Raw genomic sequence first — 21,934 nt, forward strand, 5'->3', positions numbered from 1 at the left:
AATAGGTTGTTCAGGCAGCTAATTGGTCAAAAAATAAAACCTCTCTCAGGAATTGGATTCAATGTTATCACGGTGAGTCTGGCACACTATTAATGAGTTGCATTGGCTCCCTTTAGCCCCCTAACTATATTTCTGCTCAGGCTGTGCATGGGGACTTGTACTTGGGCATAATTATGGTGATGATGACCAAATGTTTACCTTATAAGCACAGACTGTACGCAGGAGGATTACCGCAGACTCCGTTCAGTTGTAATAACAGTGAGAGTAATGATGCAGCCACCCAGCCTCAGCTGCTCTGTTGTTTCACCGCAGAGCACCCAACACTTCTTTTGATCCACACACACCTGTACCTATAGAAATATTCATTTTCGATCAAAGGGACAGGATTTCCTCATCTCACTGGCTTTCAGTTCTGTACTTCAACCATTATTTAGTGTTTGATCGACATGGTGGTGCTAAAGGGTGTCGTGGTCTTTACCCTGGCAATGTTTCTTTACATTTTGACTAACAGTACCACAATATTACTTTACTGTGACATGTGAGTTTTGTGTAGAATAGAACTGCACATCTAATCACATTGAGATTTATTCACTCATTAATGATTCTGCCGTGTTTCTTCCTAAGTCTCCAGTACTATATGACAATATGACAGACTTTCTTGATATTAAGTAGTGGAAGGGATAACAGTTTGATCTATGATTATCTATAATCTTGTTTGTCATCTCACTGGCAAGTGGAGGGTTGATATCTGTTCGATCTGGTGCATTCAGTGGACACACTGGGGCTAGGATGTTTTAGCTTGATGGATGTGGGCTTAGCCGCCACCAAAAGAGGAGAAACGTGGCCTGTTAATTGCTTGTGAGGACGGGGATCCAATCAGTGGAGCTAACATTAAGCTAGTTGTTGATGGTCTGTAAATACTATACATCCAACCACTGACACATCTGTCATTTACAAGAACCTGGAAAGAGTACAGAGGCTATGATTGACCACCTAAATAAGCCAAAGATCAGCTCTGGCTCAACGTTGTAAAGGATAATGCTTTGCAAGACAAATGATACTCAGTGTCTGTCCGCAACCGTTCTTTTTAATATGCTAACTGCTCTAATGTCTTGGAAAGTAAACTTGAGACCAAGTAACTTTTTCCCCTGTGCCAAAAAGTGGCAATTTCGGGTTATGGTGAACTATCAGTGTAATGTGACAGTAGCACAAGTAGAGAAGATTCATTAAGTCAGCAAATTTACTCAGCGATGTCAGTTATAAAACAATATTTAGTTTAGCTTTGCTAATATAATAATCTACCATAAGCTACCTGACCAAATAAGGATGAAGCAGTGAAATCCTTCAGCATATGAAATTGAGCAAGGAGGATTTATTTAACATTTTTGCATTCATAGGATTTTTTTGTTTTTGTTAAAATGTCTTGGGGAGTACAACCACACGTGTAAAAAGTAACATATAAGCCTTTTGTGGCTCCATAGGAAGCTGTGTGTAATCTAATAAACTGCCTCCAGTGATGTCACTCAGTGGCCCAGATGCATTGTGGGCAGTGATGGACTGGTAATCTGGAATTTGGGCAGATGCCATTTGGGGCGGCCAACCAATCAGAGCGGCCACCTTTCAAGCATCAATAAAAGCATCACACTAAATGACAACAAAATTTTTGTTTTGCCTTCACTAATTTTAAATAGCAATCTAATCGGTATTTATACACCACTACAAGTCTCTATATCACAGCCATGGTTATCCTCTACGGTCAAATTTTTTTTTTATCAGTCTGGATTGTTTTGTAGCTAAATGACTTATTCAGATGTAAAAAAAAACAAAACAAAACAAAACAAAACAAAACATGCATGGTTCGAAATAAAACAAATCTACCTGCATTTTTTTATTTGATTATTTGTTTGCAAAAGTTCAACTGAAGCAATGCCTTCTGGGAATCTGAAGACTGAATCCAGTAGACTGCCTGCATGCTTGTTGGAAGTTGAAGATTGGAAGTTGGAAGCTGACTGAGATTAAGCTAGCAAAAAAATGATTCAAAGCATCAAGAGACACAAGGGGCGAGCAGACACAAGAGAGAAATCTAAGAGAACACTGTGGGCTGGCGGTGAAAAATGCTGCAAACTGACTGAGTTGTTTTTGAAATCAAATGCAGCTTGAGCTAGCACTAGCGCTAATACTGCTAGCGCTAATGTTAGCAACACAGCTGAGCCAGCACACCAGGGAGAAAGACAGGCCAGTGAGGAATATGAGCAAGAGCAACAAAGCAACAAAATGAGCAAGAGGAGGACGAAGAGGTAGACACGGATAACTGCATGACGGTAAGCTGTGTTTTTATTATGGAGCGGCTGGCTCTGATGATTTACTCATTTGTTTTATGCATTGGGGTGTGCATTGTTCTGTTGCAGTTGTTTGTAGCATGGGATTTGTCCATTTGGGTGTGTGTTCTTTATGTGCATCAAAAGTTGCGCGCACTCCCCCCCACGTGGGCCGCTGGTGGGCCGAAAGAGCCAGGACCGTTTTTTGTTCTCAGTCCGTGACTGATTGTGGGTAAAGCAGGCACTTGGTATATGTGAGCTTTGTCTTGGCTACTTTTTAATCACATGCATCTAGAAAAGCAATTGTTCAAAGGTGCGAACAAGAGACTCAGTTGATCATTCTTAAATTTTGCCTATTGGGGATGTTGGTCATTCTGTCAGTGTTTTCATTTAACACTGCCCTTAGAAATGAGATCAAGATTTTTCTGCGGGTGATTCTATGTAGAAAAAAATCCCACACAGCCGTGTTTCTTACCAGCCATATATCCTTCAATTCAACCAGCAACCTTTCTGTAGCACAACAACCTATTTTCATGGTGTACTGGCTCAGCTGGAGTATCTTCAAACGTTATATCTACTGATACTGCTGATCGGCAGCAGCACTGAATGTCTGACATTTCACCGACAGTATCATCCTCATCTGCCTCTCCCCTCAGCGCACCATCTCTCCCCCCTCCACGCCGTCTTTACGTCTCCGTCCCCACCTCCCTCTCCTCTCCTCTCCTGTCTACTCCTCTCCTCGTGCCCACCGTGGCGTGACAGGTGACTGGCGACGCTAACAACAGTGGGTGCGGCAGCCCCTGCTCAGCAAAGCACAAGCCGCATGATAAATTACCCTCATCAGTTTGTTTTGCCAACCGCCCACGCAGGTCACCACCAAGGCCGGTCGTGACATTTTGTTGCATACTGTATATGCAAATACCTGCCAATCAATTAGCGCGCCACCCCCCCTCCCCCCCTCCACACTGCCCATTGTGATTAAAATGAATTGATTGTGGGCTAAAATCAACACCAGCGAGCCTGCCAACAGCCGAGGGGTCAACGGGACGCTACGGAAGGAAATGAGGGGGAAAAGATGGAAGTGTCGTTTCCCCGCTCTTCCCCTCACTGTGTTCTTTATTGCCACTTCATAACTGCGGGGCATAAAACACAGTGAAATCCGCTGCAAACGAGAAAACTGCAATGTAAACAGACTGAGTAATAAATCTGCGAGGGGGGGGGGCCTGTCACGGCCCTCTGAAGATCAGGTTGATATGTGACGGGAAAACGAGGGTGGCAGCAATAATGGGAGCAGCCCGAAGCCTCTGGGTTATCTCAGCGTGCTCACGCAACTTCTGTTTATGTGCTACCGATAGAGAGGAAGGTGTAGGTGTTCAAGGATATTGGTTAGCATTGACAAGAGTGATGGACAATGAGCATGCACTCTGCAGGAGTCGCAAGGAAAAAAAAAAAAAAAAATACAACCAGCTTTTTGATTTAGTATCAAGGGCTTAGAAGGCGAGGTAAACAAGCCGCTGATGGTTTACGGAGAGAGTGATTAAAGGAAGCACTTATCATTCAGAGCCATGCCTGCTCGCATAAACAATGTTTGCACAGGAAGAGTGAAGAGGTAATAGAGGGTGCAATTCGAAAATGACAGCTTCCTTCAAAAGCGCCATTTTCTGTGAATTTGGAGTGATTTACACATCTTTTTTTTTTTTTTTTTTTGTCTTTGCATACAGCTGCTGCACTGTTACTTTCATGTGATGAGGTGAATGATGCTTTTATGAGCAGCCCTTCAGACACTTACCTTTAAATCCACCGATCGTAAACAAATTTAACACACATGGTCGAATGGGTGCTACTGATCTGGTCAGCTGTTTGGCCAGTCTCCTAGTAACGCAGAATGAGCACAAACTTGCTGTTGACCATTGCTGAGGACCATTATGAAGACAGACTCAGCCACTGCATGAACTTTTACTTGATTATTTACGTAATACAAGGGGAAGATTCCAAACAAGTAGCCAGAAGATCAAAATAGACGACCCAGCAGTGGCGTTCGTTCAGACAGGAACAGCCAGGGAGTGTCAAATGCTGGGAAAAAAATGGCCCTGTGGACTTGTACCTTAACAGGACACAGATCATTTTAAACCTTTTTAGTTGATTTGGCAGACTTGCTGGCAGATTGTTGCCAAATTACACATTTAGAAGATACGGTGTAACAATGCATTCTTTCAGACTCATATTTCTTCCCATCTAGCGAGTTTAAATCACTTTTTTGTCATCCCTGCCAGCCCCTGAGGGAAGTAATGACTACTGTGTTCACCCCCCTTGGCGCTAACTTGGTCTGCTGTTTGAGTCAAGTGGTGTGCTTAGCATTAGTTTAGCATCTAACAGCTGCCACATGTGGTCAAAGAAACGGCGCCGATCAGAGTGTTGAGATCAGAAACCTGTAGTCTGAAAAATCAAAAGCTGGGCGAGGCAAAAATGTTTCGGAGAGCGAAGGGAGTCAAAGTCTTGGACTGTGGTCACTGGCTTGGCATTACTACAAGTGACCTCTTTTGTACACCAGTAGCAGGCGATCTGTCGTGGTTATGAAAACATTGATTACAGCGGCTAAGACAGGACAGGGTCCTGCGTCCTTTTCCATCCACAGGTAATTCCCATGTTTACATCAGCGTACACGAGTGCTGTTCAGGGACCGTTCTGCCATTACTTTAAAATAAATCACCGCCTGGGTTGATGTGTCTGAGTCACCGCTGTTTCTATACATGCTAAATGGCACTGCTGATAATCCCCTGCACATACTAACCTGAAAGGTTCATATAGGTATTCAAGCATCTCCCCAGGATTACGGTTTTAGTCTCTCGGAGGTGGATTACTGCGCGTGGGGCACGTTTAATGAAAAGAGGCCGCTCGTTTTAGACGAGCACATGGGAGCATGTATTCATTAATGGGAGACACAGGCGTCTGTTGATTGGAACTCAGGACAAACATGAAACCCACTTCCTGTCTTTTGTCACTTACTGTCGCTTAAGGTCCAGAGCCCAATAATCCCCCCCCGCCCCTTATTATTTATCATGCATAACTCGATTGCAGTTACGACTGACGTTGCCTTTGAATTGGATTTCGCTAATATTGCCGCTTCTGTCATGTCCACCATCTGCTGTGGGGATGTAAATGCCAATAACCTGACAGAACCTCCAGCCACAGTAAATATCCTGCCATTTGCACTGTACTGGACAACCTTTGAGATCACACTCCCTCTGCCGAAACTTTTTTTTTTTTTTAATAGCTTTAAAGTTCAGTTAAACAGAATTAAAGAAATAAAGAAAAACAAGCCCGAGATGGGAAATGAAAAGCAAATATTAATCATCCGTGATCCGTATTAATCCTACCTCCTTGACATAATCCTTGACGAGTTGCATTATCGCTACAAACTTTATTTTTCACAAAACTCTAAGCTGGGTGGTGAGATTCCCATGCTAGAACTCGATGTAGTGGAGAGACTGTAGGGGGCTAATCCTTGATTTTCAAACCTGATCATGAAAACTTTTCCGTTTTCCGTCTTTCACTAATGCTGGCGAATTGATTTCCATCCGATATCCGAGGTGTATATAGTTGTATCGTTCTTTAACGCAACTGACGTGCCAAGCAAATTTAGGCTGCTGATGAAACTGCATATGAAAGCAAAGTCGAGCTCTGTGGTGTTGCACCGCAGTCCAAGTGATACTCCCTCTGTGGATTCCCCTACCTGAGCAGAGTCTGCAAAGATGACGCAAGGACGGATTAAGATTTATGTCATCAAAAAAAAAAAGAAAACGGTTCGGGAGGGGAAAGTGAGAGTGAGAGTTCACAGGAAGGGCCTCCGCGACTGCCTTCCCACGGCTAAAAACATGCTCTCCTGCTCCGCTTTTGCGAGCCAGCCGCTAATTTGAATGTTTGTGCATTCACGGCGCGGCTGAGCTTGAGCAATACTCTGTGGGTGTGTTCCTCATGTTAGGATGAACAAGGAAATTTGGTGGGGTGCACGGCGTACAACAGTGCACAGCCCATGCATAATTCATAGCCCTGCATTGAGCCATAATCTTTGCTCCGTGCACTAATGAAAGCTGCAGCGCTGCATTTTTACTGCACGTAAGTCAGGCGGAGTAGATGATGTGCCAGGAGAGAGAGCACCGCATCATGACTGGGTACACTGACTTTCTTCACTCCCGCCGCTTTCTCCCTCCAGACGCTTGCAGCCGCCGTAATCCAGCAGTCCATCAAATGTCACTGGAGGCTGGAGACACAACGCGGCAGACTTTTACGGCTTCAAAGCTGGAGAGAAGAGAGGGAAGCTGGTACCCTTAAAAAAAAAAAAAAAAAAGGGCGGGAGGCTTGTGTGGCCGGTGGGGAGGAGAGCTGTAATGCGGTGGGCTGTTGTTATAATGAACGAGCTGCAGCAGGTAGAAAGGATCTCCAGCTGTCAGCCAGGCAGAGGTGTTTTCCTTTCAACGCCGCTCACATTTCCCGTTCAGCAGGACCCGCGGAAATCAGCCGGCAAAGCCACATCTCATGCCGCCCCTCTAATTCAAAGTATCTTGATGTTTATATGATGGAATAATGTGCATTAGGGAGCCCCCCCCCCCATCTCTCTCTCTCTCTCGCTCTCTCTCTCTCTTCCTTTCTCCTATTTCCCTCCCATCGCCCATCAATTCCACAGGCTTGGCTCATTGAGTGCGGCGGAGTGAGACGGACGCGCATGGTCGCGCTCAATAGCACCGCGCTGCTCAGCATGGGGATATTAGTGTACTCTGCCAGACGGTTTGGATACAGTCCTCTGACCTCACTTGTACAGAATCAGGTTTCTATCTGTCAGCCTGCGCGCTGTGTTTTTGTGTCCCCCCCCGCGTCCAGAGGTGTCCAGGCTGGGGGTACATCCAGAGGCTATAAGTGGCTGATAAACGCCGACAGTGGCGAGAAGACACCGAAATTATTGAGTCGAGAGGAAAATGACAGTGAGGGACAGTTTTATATAGGGCGAGTCGTGCTGCGAGCGCGAGATAGAGAGGACGGGCAAGAAGCATGACAGCTTATCTGTGGAACACATTACATTTGTTATACTCCAACATTGCTTCCTGATTGAGTTTTTTTTTTCTATTTACCGGAAAAAGAACAGGGACATTCCCGTGTTTAAGAACTTAAAGGGGCAGTATGCAGTTTTGCAGAAGAAATATTTGCAACATTAATGAGGTAGCAAGACAAACTTTTTTTTTTTTTCCATAACTGAACAAACAAGCTGCTCTCACAGGAAAATAAGGCTCCCAGAACACTGTTTGAAGCTAGAGAGGTGGCAGGGTCCGTCACATATAAACAAAGTTAAACAGTGTCATGTTGTGTTGTTCTTAAAGGTCAGTTTGTTTATTCAGTCATGAAAACAGAGACAGTTTGTTAATTTGGTTTGTTTAGACATAAAAAAAGATTTTTTAAAAACCAGTCACTGAAGATCTTCATTTTCTAATTAAAATTTCGTCCCCAAAAACTGCAGAGCGCCCGTTGAAAGGATGAATGTTAGTAAAAAGCCATCCGCGGTTTCTGCCCACAGGAGACTGAATTTGAATCACTAGGAATAGCTCCAAGGCAGAAGGCGACTGCGAGTCTTGTAGGCGTACTGGTGCTTCCACATTAGTCTCACTGCAGGCTTCATATGGCTGGTGCGATGTCTCTGAAGAAAAGCAAGGCGCGTCGTCATCGAAAAATAGGAACACGTTAATGATTTTCGCCATAGCAGACCAGCGATTTGTGCTTTCATTTAAAATTTGAATTCCCCCCCCCAAAAAAACAAAAAAGAGTTTCCTCGGCGTCTGAGCTCACGCGACAGCGGGAGACGGCCTCATTATTACAGCGAGCAGCTTTAGAAGCTCACCTAACACCTCGCCACCTGAGCTCCTCTCATGGGTGGCTCATGTCAATCGCCTCGCCATCTATAAGGTAGGACTTCAGAGGCAGGAGCCTCCTGTCCGTCGCCCACGACGGGCTCATGCATTATTCCGAGGCTAATTCCCTTTCTCCCTGAAGAGAAAGAGGAGGCCTCCAAACATGAAGAGGACTCGTGGACAGAGTGTAGTGGACTCGAAATGCAGCGAGAGATGATTATTACAATTTCCAATTCTCTCCCGGTCTGCGTTTCCTTATTCCTCCCACCACGTCTGTTTTTGCTTCTTCCCCCTCAGCTTGACTTATGCCACCCCTGTTTGAAAAGCTGAAACGCAGCACACTCCTGCCTCGGCTAATCACGCGTTCATCAGAGCTCGTGTCGTACCGCGCTGCGTTGACATCAGCGCGCGTAATGAAAGAGAAGCTTTAAAAAATTAAGAGTAGGCTTAAGAAGCTGTCAAAACACTCAATAAGCTTGGCTTGTGATTCAGCAACATCCTCTCTTCCAAGAATATCTCCTCAGAGAAAATAAAGATTGGAGTACATGCTGCCGAGTCATCGCCTAAAAGGATTTTTTTTTTTCCCTTCCATTTTGGATAAATCATTTTGAAAGTCACTGAGGGTTGTTCATTGCGCGTCTGTCGCTGTGTTGGCACATCCTCACCAGCCAAATTGCTTCCCATGAATTGTTGCTAATCACCTTTGTCATCTTTTAGCTTAAAAACTTGAGACTGAAACCTTTAAATATTTAGCTTAAAGGCTAAATCAACATTTTGGGAAGTATACTGACAGTACTTGTAAAAAGTTACATCAGAAAACTCTAAATATGGAGCTACATCTGGGATACAGTTAGCTTAGCCTAGCACAAAGAGTGGCAGCTAAAGGAAACAGCTAGAATGGCTCGGTCTTCAGTTACAAAATGGATAATAATTAGCCTACCAGTAACTCTTTCATTCACTTATTAAAACATACTTTTCCTATAATGGATAATGAAACCAAGGGAAATACTTCACACAGAAACAAGAAAAACAGCTAGGCTACGTAGGCTAAATGTCGTTCTGGCATAACACTAGTTTCATATTAAAAGCAATGTCCAAGGAGGATGTTAGGTGCTTCTTTGTTCCACCTAACAAACAGTAAAAGTTGTTGTTTTTGACATTTTTTGACTGTAACGTGACAATAGACCTTTAGCTAGGAGACTGTTAGCTTATAGGCTTTAGCTAAACAATGAGCACAGGGGTAAACATGTAGCCTTACACTGTACAATGGTTTTTAAAATAATCTTCAAATGGTCAACACTAAAGCTAGATATTTATTTTCACTATAAATGCAAAAGTTTTTGCCTCATTTGTCAGAGACATTTGTGAGACCTTCCCCGTCTGTCTCGGTTGCCTATACAAGCCTATAGATGGTTTATTTAAGTTGTTTAATGCTGCTGGACTGTGAATTAGAATATTTATCCAAATATCAAACTATTATTTAACTGTTCGTTTGAAAAGCAAAAAATAAATCATGATCATTATCTTGATTTACCTGATAGTTCATATGATATGATACAATATACAGTGATACAGATTTTTATCCTATGCCAAGCAACTTTTACGATACATTTCTTTGTTCTTTCAAATGTTGTTCTTTCAGTGTTTCCCTTCCTTTGGATTCCTCCAGCCATATTAGGCCAAGTATTTTGAGCTGCACACAGAGAGAGACCCTGACCTGATCACGCTGACCCACTGCTTCCTCTGCTTCTGCAGCGCTTCATGGGATGCTTGGTCCCTGCAGCAGCTGTGTTCCAATTAGAGAGCCCTGACTTATGTGGCCTGTATTAGCATTTCATTTAGGCTCCCCTGCTCCTCACCTGGCTCCCGCGGTGTGGTGGTCCGCGGCAAACTGTCACCGGCTCTGGCTGCTTGGCCGAGACTGCCCACCAATCCCACTAATTGACTCCTGATCTTCCCACAGCGCGCAGGTGAGTCCACACCGCATTAGCTTGGATTTAACGCGCAATATGGAGTGGAATATCATCTTAACGTCCCGGGCTTTCCCCTCTTTTGGCGGGGTAAACAGGAGCGGACCCAGGGTGAATTGTAAAGATGCAAAAGAGAGCTCCGGTGGGGGCTATTCGTGAAATCTGCAGAGATTTTGAAAACCGTTCTTTGTTCACTCCGAAGATGTGGGGTCTTGATGGCAAAATTATGTTCATAATGCTTACTGGCAGCGAAGGAGCAGCTGAAAATTTCATTTTAAAGCAAGATAAAATCAAAAACCACAGGTCCCTTCTACCTCTGTGTGAACATTAAGGATTTCCTGCTGCTGGCTGTGACTGCAGAGGGGTGCCCTGCAGAGAATAAGAGATTCCTCTAATCATTGTTTTCCCGGGGTGAAGGCTGCGGTCTTATCTCTAGGAAACATGCCACGGTGACTCACACCAACACATGCAAGCACATACGTGCACACGTGACTCCTCCAGGATGGTCCCTCGGCATGCAGCTGAGATATTCAAAGGCATGACGGCACATACAGGCAGCACTCACGGTGCGTGCTGAATTATCTCAAGTATTCAAATAATATTATATGCTACCTTTTTATATAAAAAGGATCCCTGGGCTGCTATTGTTGAGATGATTTTGAAAGAAGTGAATCCTAAGTTTATTTCCCAGGCTGCTGCAGGATATCACAGGATTCGAAAAAAGATCTTAGGAAAATAAAATATACGCTTGCATAACAAGGCAAGACTTCTTTTCCATTCCGGTTTACATAAGTTATTGGAAATGTGTTAATAAAAGTGGAGACACTGAAAGCGTGGAGCCACCGGGTATATCCAGAGAGGGAATGCATTGTTTCTCTCATTTAATTAGCATGGCTGCAATCGAGAGAACCATCCACTTGTCATCTCAACAGACAAGTGGTTTTATTTTTTAAACGATGGTACGGCTCCTGGTCGTATTCCCAAAGGCTTATCAATTAGAACGTATCGTACAAGAATCATACAATATACATACATTGCAAACGACGCAGTGCATGATTTATTCACTTGGACATTGACCATCAGTTTCTGTCATTATGAACTAAAACCTTATTTTCCAACAAGAAGTGATGGAATCTTGTTTACTGTGGTTTTAGAAGTAAGTCCTTGTAAGATTCTACGCTACAGTGACAGTTCTTTAAAAAAAACAGTGAGAAGTGTCTTGTTGTATCTGTGGCTTGTCACCACAGTGCACCTACATTTTAGTGAAAATTCGTCCAATTCCACAACGTTATGGACTGCTAGAGCTGAAAGGAAATAAGAGGCTTTCCTCCACGGCAGTTGTATAAACAGCTAATTAGATCAGTTCTGCTGCACATCAGTCACGGTGACTGGTCTGCATTTGTGTTTGTCTACAGTGCGTATGTATTAACATTATATGTTATAACAATTTAATGTCACGTACCTTGTGAGATTTCCTGGAGTATTAGCAGATGGCCTACCTCTGAACACTAACTGGTGTACCCCGCCACATGGCCAGTGTTAACTTGGATCGACTCCAGCTCCCCACAACCCTGTGACGAGTATGTGGTTATGGATGGATGGATTGTTGGATGGTTGGATGGACAGATTGACTGTTGGATGGATGGATGGATGGATGATCGGCTGAATGGGTGGGTGGATGGATGGATGGATGGATTGACCGTTGGATGGATGGATGATCAGCTGAATAGGATGGATGAATGGATGCATGGATGGGTTGTTCAATGGATGGATTGTTGGATGTTGGATGGATAGATTGACTGTTGGATGGATGGATGATTGGATGGATGGATGATCGGCTGAATGGGTGGGTGGATGGATGGATGGATGGATTGACTGTTGGATGATTGGATGGATGGATGATTGGATGGATGGATGATTGGCTGAATGGATGGATGGATGGAGACTCAATAATCAACTAACTTCCTGCAGAGTTGCAAAGTTACATACTGTTGCTTCAAAAAAAAGAGATCATTATTTTTCTGCATATTAAACGCTCATCAAGCACCGTTAAATGTCAAAATCTGCCGCTAAATGATATCTGACACTGGCTATGGTCCTGTAGAATCACTTAATTTGATGTTAATTAAAATGATGCCAGCAGCCAACGTGTGCGTTGCCTCTCGGCTCTGAAGCTCCCCAAACCACAGTACATATTTATCACCGCCTCCGTCTCACCACACTCCCCAAAGCTGCGCCTGTCCAAGTTTTTGTTGCATCCATGAGACACCCTGACAAGAAATGGATTGCGGTGCTTTCCTGCCCCAGTAAACAGGCTTCCTGCTTGTGAAGGTATAGATGGGTTTGATATAGGATGCTGTTTAACCCAGAAACGACGCCGTGGCCCCCGGGACGGCCCATTCCTCACACTGCACATCCATCATGCAGGGCAATCGAATGAATGGGATACAGGGCTTCCCCGAGGGAGGGCGAGGAGAAAAGGAGAGAGGAGATGTAGAGGGAGTGAGGGGAGAACAGGGTGTCAGGTTTCACCCATGCATGTGGGTGGAGGTAACAATAGGCCCGCCTTCCACATTTTCCCACTTAGGGTGTTCAATTTTTAACGGCCTCTTTTGTCAGGCTCCATCATGTTCTGACTGCTAAACAGGAGAGCGGGGATCCGTGGGGAGGCCAGGTGAAACGCTGGGGAAATCTTCTGTTTAGGCTTGAAACACAGGATCTAGATTGGTGTAGTCGGGCTGGATTGGCGGTGGCTGTGAGGAATCTTCTGTGTTTACCAGCTCATTTTGATGTGCCAGACCTTGTAACGGCTTTTAGGTGCCACAGGCCCCACCGGAACTATATTAAAAAAAGCACACAGTGGCGCTTGGCCCATCACGGTGTGACAGCCACATACTTATCAAGTCTGCAGAGCTTGAGCGAACGAGCCGAGGGCCGAGAATCATTAAAAAGTCACCTCTACATTCACTTCTGTCACGCTGATTTTTGGTCAGACTGTATTAAATTCTTTATTTCTCCTTAGAAATTAGCTCATAAATCATACGTATATGCTTATTTAGTCGAAAATATAATTATTAGTTGTGCCAATTTTCTGCTGTGATTGCATCCCTCTCAGCCTTGTTTGCTCTTTCCTGTCAGTCTGATCTGTGATTTGAGCACTTCATGCATTAGTTTGTGACTCTGCCTGTTAGTCGTCTTGATTCAACGATGATTCAGAGTAAAAAAATGCTTCATTTTTCTGGAGCTAAGAAGTGACCCGTTGTGTGTTCATGTCCTTGCCCGATTATTGTGCCTCTTCGTGATTGGGAAGTTCATCGGTGCAATAACGTACGTCACGAAAATAACACAGATGGATTATTACTTTGAAGTACAATTCTGACATCACAGACCCAGGGGAGCACCCAGAAATGTGCCAGTGGGAGGAGGCCACTGATAATGTTGAAACGGCCACGAAAAGGCATTTTATTTAAATTATTGATATACTCTTAATAAATAGCGCAGAATGTAAAATACCAAAGGCTTATTATGCATACAGTACTTAGAACTAGAGAAGCATATTACACAATTCAGGAGGGAAGTTTTAGGCACTCATGAAGGAGTCTGGCATATCGCAACTGAGGTGATTGTAAGTGTATAATGGTGGCTGTGGTCCTACTGTACACGGCAACCTGTTGTTTTGAGTTTTCACAGTCGGTTATGTTCTGTCAACATAACTGGTCCCAACAAGAGAGATAGCCAACGCTAACTAGGAACCTTCCTTTGTTATATAATGCAGGATGAATAAGTGTACCAGAGTGGGGGATGATTCCATAACACATTTGTCATTCCAGATGTTTATTTTTTATTTCGTCCTTGTCCCTGGTTAGACTTTTGAGGAATAAAGCGCACAATACAAGTGTAAATTGCTAAAAATACATAACCAACGCTGTACGAGCTTGTTGAAAAGGGAAAAACTGTTCACAGTATTGCACTAAAATTTCCCCTTAGGCCCAAGAAGCATTCTTCCCATAGATCGCCATTAAAAATTAAAAGACGTATGTAAAACTGTTGACAATTATGACTCTTTTTTTATCATAACTTTTTTAACCATGGAGTTTTTTTGTTTGCAAACCTCTTTCCTTGAGGCCAACATACCCAGGAAGTAAATTAAAGAAATAAAACAATGGTGGCCCCTCAAACTCCAGCCAGACTGCCATTAAAAGTGCCATTAAAATGGTTCATTCTCCTTTTGAAAAATAGAACACTGAGGTCAACATCTGCAGTGTCGCTTAGTCATTCTGCAGACTTTTCAGTTTTTGCCCCTTTACAGGATTTTTATTGACTTGTTCCATCACTTCAGTAATTAGAACACTTTATCTCGTAATCTAATCATCTCACTCAACGGAAATATTATAAGTGCGCACATTTTATTGGACAGGTGACATCTCATTCCAGCGGGGAGCGACTGTAATAGCACATCTGATTGGCTGAGACATTAATTATGCACTTGGCTTCCCTTGACCGTCTCCGTGTCCCCTTCGGTCCCGACTCTCCGCTGAGTGCTCATTAGTGAAATGGATTACTAATGGATTATTAATCTAAGAGGAGGGAGTCCGCGGCGACCCAGCTCCGAACACCTGGAAAGCAAACAGTAAATAGCAGTTTACACACACACACACACACACAAAAACAGTGCATGAACACAAACACACCCTCATCTGCATACACGCTCGCTGGGTGTTAGTTACAAGTCTTTTAGGACAAAAATAGCTTGACCGTTTGATTTATTGGTGGCCCAGTAAATATAACGGATACATCTAATTAGCCGTAATTAATTGTTGCACCTTCTGTGTTTCTCCAGGTTCTGGCCTCCAAACGTACGGCCTCTGCCGCGTCCTCTCCGCCCCGCTATCCTTACCACCGGCAAACAAATGGCGCCGCCCGCTGAACCACACACAAGACACAACATATATCTTTTTTCTGTATCCGAGGCACCATTACGTTTGCTTTTGTCACCTAATTATTCCTCAGGAGAGGCAATTAGCCACCGCGCAGCAGCTAAGGCTGCATGATTTTGAACATACTACACACAAACACACACACGCGCGCGCAGGTGGATGTGAATGCACTTAAAGCATGTTGCAGGGCAGAAACACACACACACACACACAAGGCATAATCACTCAGGAGCGCAGGGTCCAGGGAGAGCACAGTGCACTTCCCAGATAAAAGAATCTCGGAAACAAACCAAGGCGTGTATATTTAGACGCTTAATTTAATCGGATAAATGATTTTATTTCATATTCAGAGATAACCATAAATATAAATCTATGTATGTGTTCTCCATATCAAAGACAAACTTCAAAAGAGGAGCTGTGCTTTCGACAGCCTCTGAATGTCCATTTGGGGTTTGTTCTTTTTTAAAAATAATCACTGGCCTAAGCAAAAGCTTCACAAAGGAAATAAAAGGGAGGGGGAAAAGTGTAAAAGCTGCTGAATCCTTGTTAGGGAAGTTTGCGGGGGGGAAAATTAGTTGCCTTCCGTGACAGTTGGGCCCAAATGACCGATGAGTCGTGAGTTGAGTCGCCGGGCGTCGCATAAACACTCAGCGCTTATCAAATCTCCCAGCTACTTTTTTCGGATGTCACTTCCAATCAGAGGCCAATTACAAGTTCCAAATGGGACCAAACCGATCCAGTAAAAAAAAAAAGAAAAATAAAAAACAAACTGACATGTCGGCGTCTAACTTTGACTGTGTTCTTCATTAAAAATGAAGCTGACAGAGTGAAAGCTCTGACAGGCCCGTCTGTAATAAGCCTTAAAAATACCTCTGAGGATTTCGCTTTCCGAGACTCTGTTAGTCCCAAGTAGCATTGTTTGTCCCACTTAAGCCTCCCTGTAATTATTCTATTATGAATTCGGTACACATGACATTTATTTCCTGAATGATCTTATTTCCGAGGAACGGCTCAATTGTCTGCTGCTGCTTCTTCGCCTTTTTTTCTCCGATCGTAACTGTCTTGGGAGCTGATTAATTCGGTTGGCCTCTCCGTGTCTCGAAGAGATACAAGTTTAGAGAGATACGATGGAGGTCTACAGCTCTCCATTTTCTCTGATTGCTTACAAAGGTCTCCCTCTCGCTGCTGCTATCTTGGCCAAGATCCTCGGCCAAGATAATTTGGCACTCGCACACAAACTGCGTACACAAGCGCGGAGCCGTACACGCTGATGTGGCGTGGGGGGGGGCTGTACGGGCGACAGCCTCCCGGTGCACTTAATTTGGCGTAACACACACGCACAACTCCGCACGCATCCACCCCCCCAATACTCCACGCACAATGTTGAATGTTAGGGCGCAGTGTTTTAGGCATGCAAGGCAGAGCAGATGAAGAATTTGAATTCCTGGCAGGACTATCAGTAAAGGTTATTAAGCTGTTGTTGATGCATCCATTTGTCGTGGCTGTATCCAGCAGTGTGACATTTATCAAGTACGTCCAGCTAAATGTCACAGAGAGAGGTAGCTCGCTGTCCTGTCCCTAATTAGGACCCTGAAAGTCACACTGAAAGTCCCTCTCATCCACTCCTCCACTTTGGGACAACATTGATCTCTTTCTCTTTCCCTTTCGCGCTCGCGCCACCAGTCTCCACAACTCCCCACCCCCACCCCCTTTTTTTCCTTACGGCATAGCAGGGAGTGCATGTTAAGCAAACTTTGGGATTTAACAATTGATTCCGAGATGGGGATAAAGCGCAGACAAATGGGGAGGGATGTAGGCCATCCGTCACGGACACAGGACTCATTGTTTGCAGATTTTAACCTATGGGAGAGCTAGCTTCTTCCCCAGTGGGCTCCACAAATCATAGGCAGGCAGGGGAGTGCAGCACAGTAGGCAGGCCTGGCCTGGGAATAGCCTGAAAGCAGGACGGGAGACTCAGCTGTAGTGAACAAAATGCAGAGTTTGTACTACTCACTCCCACTCCCTGCTTACCAGCCCCAGTTTTACCAGCCAGACTTAGAAATTGATTTAAGGGCGAGGGTTATGAAAATCTTAAAGGACAAAGAAATGTGTAAAGGAACATGTTTGTATGGCCTGTGAGGTTGTATTTAACAGTTCAGTCCATAATCAATGTACATTTAACATACATTTTGGTTTCTACTATACTACAGGATCTTTAAGACCTTTTACATGCACACAAATGCATCACACACAACACATCACACACTGAAGGACAGGAATGAGCCTAACAGGTCTCCTTCAAACCAGACTATACCTCTGCCACGATCCAACCGTCCTCTTGAATTGCATCAAGCCTGAATTTGACAAATTCAAGTCTATAATCTTAGATTTCAAAGAGCTGAGTAACCGATCAAAATTTTAAAAAATACTCCTACACACACACTCACACAGGATATAGTTTTTAAATAATTAATGTAAATGTAAACTGATGTTAATCAATCTCGATTTTGTGTTAGGGTTTATGTTAAGTAATTGTTAATGTCCGATTTTTTGGACAGTAAAGCCCCTTTGAACTGAAATAGATAGATAGATAGATAGATAGATAGATAGATAGATAGATAGATAGTCTGTTCTAAAGTTTTCGTGGAATCCTGCTGACAAACCAACAAACGAACCTGCAGAGTCAACCATGAGGCATCCATAACTGTTGTATAAGCAGATGATGAATGATTAATAAAACTCCACTGCAGCATAGCTGTGATCATATTTAATGATGTGTGATTACACAAGTGAAAAGAATCCATCCAGGGCGGTGTTACTAATTCTTTATTGGTTCACTCCTCAGACACATGTGCAAATCACTCACAGGCGGATACAGAGCTGTTTATAAATGTGTTTTAACTGAGTTAAGCAGGTGGAGCATGATTGTTCATTCTGGACAGTTATATAACTCAAGGTCTACTTGCTAGTGTTTGTTTGGGGCTTTCAGCTGCATGTCATGACATTTGTCAACAAACGGAGGTTGCTTCATGGTCAGGGAGTGTGTATTTATCCATGTAGTGTTATACATGTTAATATACCCCTGAACAGCATGATAAAATAAACGTGTTGCCAGTACTGCTTATTTTAGGTGGAATTAGGAACTATACATATGTCATTAGATGAGGAGAAATATCTGTGAAAGAGTAAAACAGAACTATTTACTTCCTAATTACTCTGTTGGTGCCAATCAATATACCGACAGGATAACAGTTACTCAGATAAGATGACAAAATTCTGCACCTGAACGGAATGATTTCATGAAAAAATGGGTGGTTGACATCAAAGGTCCTTGCCAGAGGTGGCCTCATGGTGTGGGCTCATTTAACCACGCTGAAATGCAATTTCTGACACAGATTTCGCTTTTCACAAAATCTGCTGCTGGAAGCACTTTAAACACCAGCCATCTCAAAAAGTTATATGTGAACTAGAAAATCACAAAAAAGCAATTTGCTCAAACACTATCCTTCTTTTGTGTGTGTGAAAATACGACCCTGATCAAACCCTGGCAGATTTTAAGTGTAGATAAATCATCTATTTGATGTCTGAATCTGAACATTTGTCCACACACCTGTATTCTATCTACTCGGTAATCACTATTCAACCTTTACCAAAATATGAACCATGTAAGTTTCATTTCCACTGCAGGAATAACCTGCTTGATAATTACCGCGTGGCCATGTCATGCCATTTCAGTTACTTAAAAGTTGCAGGAAAAGAAAAGTTTCCCGGTGTCCTCAGTTGGACAGCGCAGCAGAGAAGGCGGACCTGATCTGGGAATAGTCTACTGAAAGCAGGACGAAGCCTCAGCTGTGGAGAACAAAGTGCCAAGCTTGTACTACACCCTTTACTACTCACCGGCCCCATTTCCTCTGGACCCTGTTTTTTTTTTTTGCACTGAAGAAAAAGAAAAGAAAAAATTGCAGTCGTGCAGTGAGGAGGAGAGCAGCCTTTGAATCAACTGATGGCAGGGATCAGGTGCTCAGGGTGGCAAACACCTGCCCTGCTGGATTGTTTACCTGCTCTGTGACCTTGCTGTGGAGGCTGTATAGTTGAAAGAGCGTTTCAACATTGGTATTAATTCTTCTTCTTCTTCTTCTTCTTCTTATTAATAATAATAATAATAATAATAATAATAATAATAATAATAATAATAATAATAATAATAAAATCTTATTATTATTATTAATAATAATAATAATAATAATAATAATAATAATAATAATAATAATAATGTAGACTTAAACATTGTGCCTTTGCAAAAACTTTAAAGAAGCTCAGGTCCCTTTTGACACATTTTCTAATTACTTAAAAGAAGATCCAAAAACGGAAAGTTCCCCACATGACAAGTCAGACAGGGAAATTAATACCTGTGAATTTAAATCACTGGCAATAGTTTCACTCGCATCGCTCACTGGGGATGACGAGCTTTGGTTTTTTTCAAGTAAAAAGCGACAGCATTAAACGCCGTCAGATTAAAAACTAATCTGAAATCATATCATGCTACTTTATTTGCGTTTCTACCAGACATGACACACAGTTATATGTTAAATCTTTGTGTAGCATTGTCTCATAAACTTGCATTAAAGAACAGCATTAGTGAAGTGCTTGTGACTTCATATCTGCAACTTAAAAATTCAGGAACACAAGCATAAAAATGTAAGCAAAAATGTAGCTTATAGGAAAGTGTCACTCAATAATATATGGTATGGATATATATGGTTAAAATATATATGTTGACAATTTGTCAAAAGTCAATTTGTAAACAATTACATTTTAAATCTTTAAGTGATAAATAATTAAGTTTCAGTCAAAAATAGCATTTTACTAAATGTTTGTGTCTCCATATTGCAACCTAAAATGTAAAGGTATCATGGGTATGAAAGATTTACAATAAGGTAAGCAAAAATGTGAGTAATTAAGGAAAGAGTGAGGAATGAATCAGTCTTACTTGCTGCTTAGTTACTATATATGTTCTTGTGTAGTTTATTGTAAGGTGTTGACCAAATATATAACTACAGTGATAGACGTCTGGAATACCTCTTATCCCCAGGGTAAAAGAACTCATTAGATCTCTTAAGTAAAATAAGTGTCACCACAATGATGCTTAGTTGCAAGTTAAATGTATCATCAGATCGTTACTGAACTGGACAGATGTGCACAAGCCTTTATATCCAGTTCATCATAAACGCCTCCTTTTGCATATCAATACTTGTGGCGCCCCACCACTCATTAGACCTGTCAATGAAGAAAGAGCGCCATTTCACCAACATCACTGAGGTTCTCTAACAGGCGATCACGTACGGCTCTGGCTATTTATAGCACCCATGTCACTAATTCATCACATGTACCTGTGAACCATCGTCAGCTGCAATATCTCAATCTTCTTTATTAAACGTCAGAAGGATGATCAATGACTGATCTATACAGCTCATATTGAAACAGACCCAAAGTGCTGCACAGCTCATGATCAAAATCAGAAATGATTAACGGGGAAACTGTTGCCCAATTATAAATCAAAAGATTCATCAAATGTATCAATTAAAATTTTAGAAAAAAGTTTAGAGGTGTGCCTTGAGTGAAAAAAATATACAATATTACAGTATTAAATTCTTGTACTGTAAAACTCCAACCTGAGCAGGTCTTACAGCAACAATTCATAAAAACACCTATTCAGAGCCTTTAAAGGACAAGTTCACTCACAGATGAGAGAGATGTCATAATCTACTCATGTCCATGTGGGTGGAAATGCAGGTGAAGGTTTAAAGTCAACAGAGCATTTCTGGAGATTCACAGCAAAACAGCATTCTCCTGAACAATGGAGGTAAATGTGGACTTGTTATAAAATGTAAAAAAAAAAAAAAAAAGGACTGAAAATAACAATCTAATGTCCTAAAGCCCCAGGATCACACATTAATTGGAAAATATGTTATTTACACCCTTTTTTTTAAAACAAAATCTTTACTGCATACACTAAGCTAGTGCACACCTTGTCTGAAAAGTGGGTGTACATAGACTGTGCCGGACTGGATGTGGCTGTTTTATGTTTTTTTCAGTTGTTTTATTTTAATTCAAGTCTAATCTGCTTCACTTGTTAAAGGAAGAATGCTGTAACGCAGTTTTGTTGTGAAAACTGTTGTTGAATAAATGTAATGAAATGAAAAGTATAAAATGCTCCTTTGAAGCATAGAGTAGCATAAAAACTACGGTTAAGTAATGTACTTTGATACTCCTCACTGCATGCACTACCTACTACCTACTGTGAGGTGTTCATTCCCCTGACACATTTACATGAACAGGCGCTCTATCAGTCTGTGTTTCTCTTACTGCATGTTGTGTGGACAGACTTGTCTGTAATAAATGAGGATGCTGAAATGTCACAGGCTTAGTCCCCTGATGAACTTGGCACCGAGTCAATTTTTGAAATAGTTTTTTTTTTTGCGACATTTAATCACTCGATTAATTTGGCACAATGAAGACTTCACTGTGTATCTCTCACAAACACTCCGACGCTGTTTCATGCCCTGATTTCATTCAAAACCACGAGCAGGCGGCGCGGGTCACCTTGTTTTTTTTGAGAGTGGCCCACATAGGTTAGCAGGTTATTTGTCAGTATTTTGCTGGTGAACCCTCAATCTCCCCTACCCCCGCCCCCCCATGTGAATTCCCAATGCTTGTTTTTAGCTTTGAAGGCAGGCCGGCGGTGTAAAACTCTGCACAGAAAGCAAAGGAAACCACTTGAAAAAAATCCCAAGGGGATATCAAGTGTGGTC

At 42.6% G+C, this 21,934-nt stretch overlaps 1 long non-coding RNA gene across 1 annotated transcript in view; it reads left to right on the forward strand.

Annotated features, from left to right (window-relative positions):
• Positions 1-1,936: 1,936 nt before the first annotated feature.
• Positions 1,937-21,934, forward strand: part of LOC119032694 — an 80,070-nt gene continuing 60,072 nt past the window's right edge. Inside the window, exon 1 of the long non-coding RNA XR_005079007.1 lies at positions 1,937-2,321. This is a non-coding gene — a long non-coding RNA (uncharacterized LOC119032694). The remainder of the gene's footprint in view (positions 2,322-21,934) is intronic.

The sequence above is a fragment of the Acanthopagrus latus genome, chromosome 14, assembly GCF_904848185.1.
Source record: "Acanthopagrus latus isolate v.2019 chromosome 14, fAcaLat1.1, whole genome shotgun sequence".
NCBI classification, from domain to species: domain Eukaryota; kingdom Metazoa; phylum Chordata; class Actinopteri; order Spariformes; family Sparidae; genus Acanthopagrus; species Acanthopagrus latus.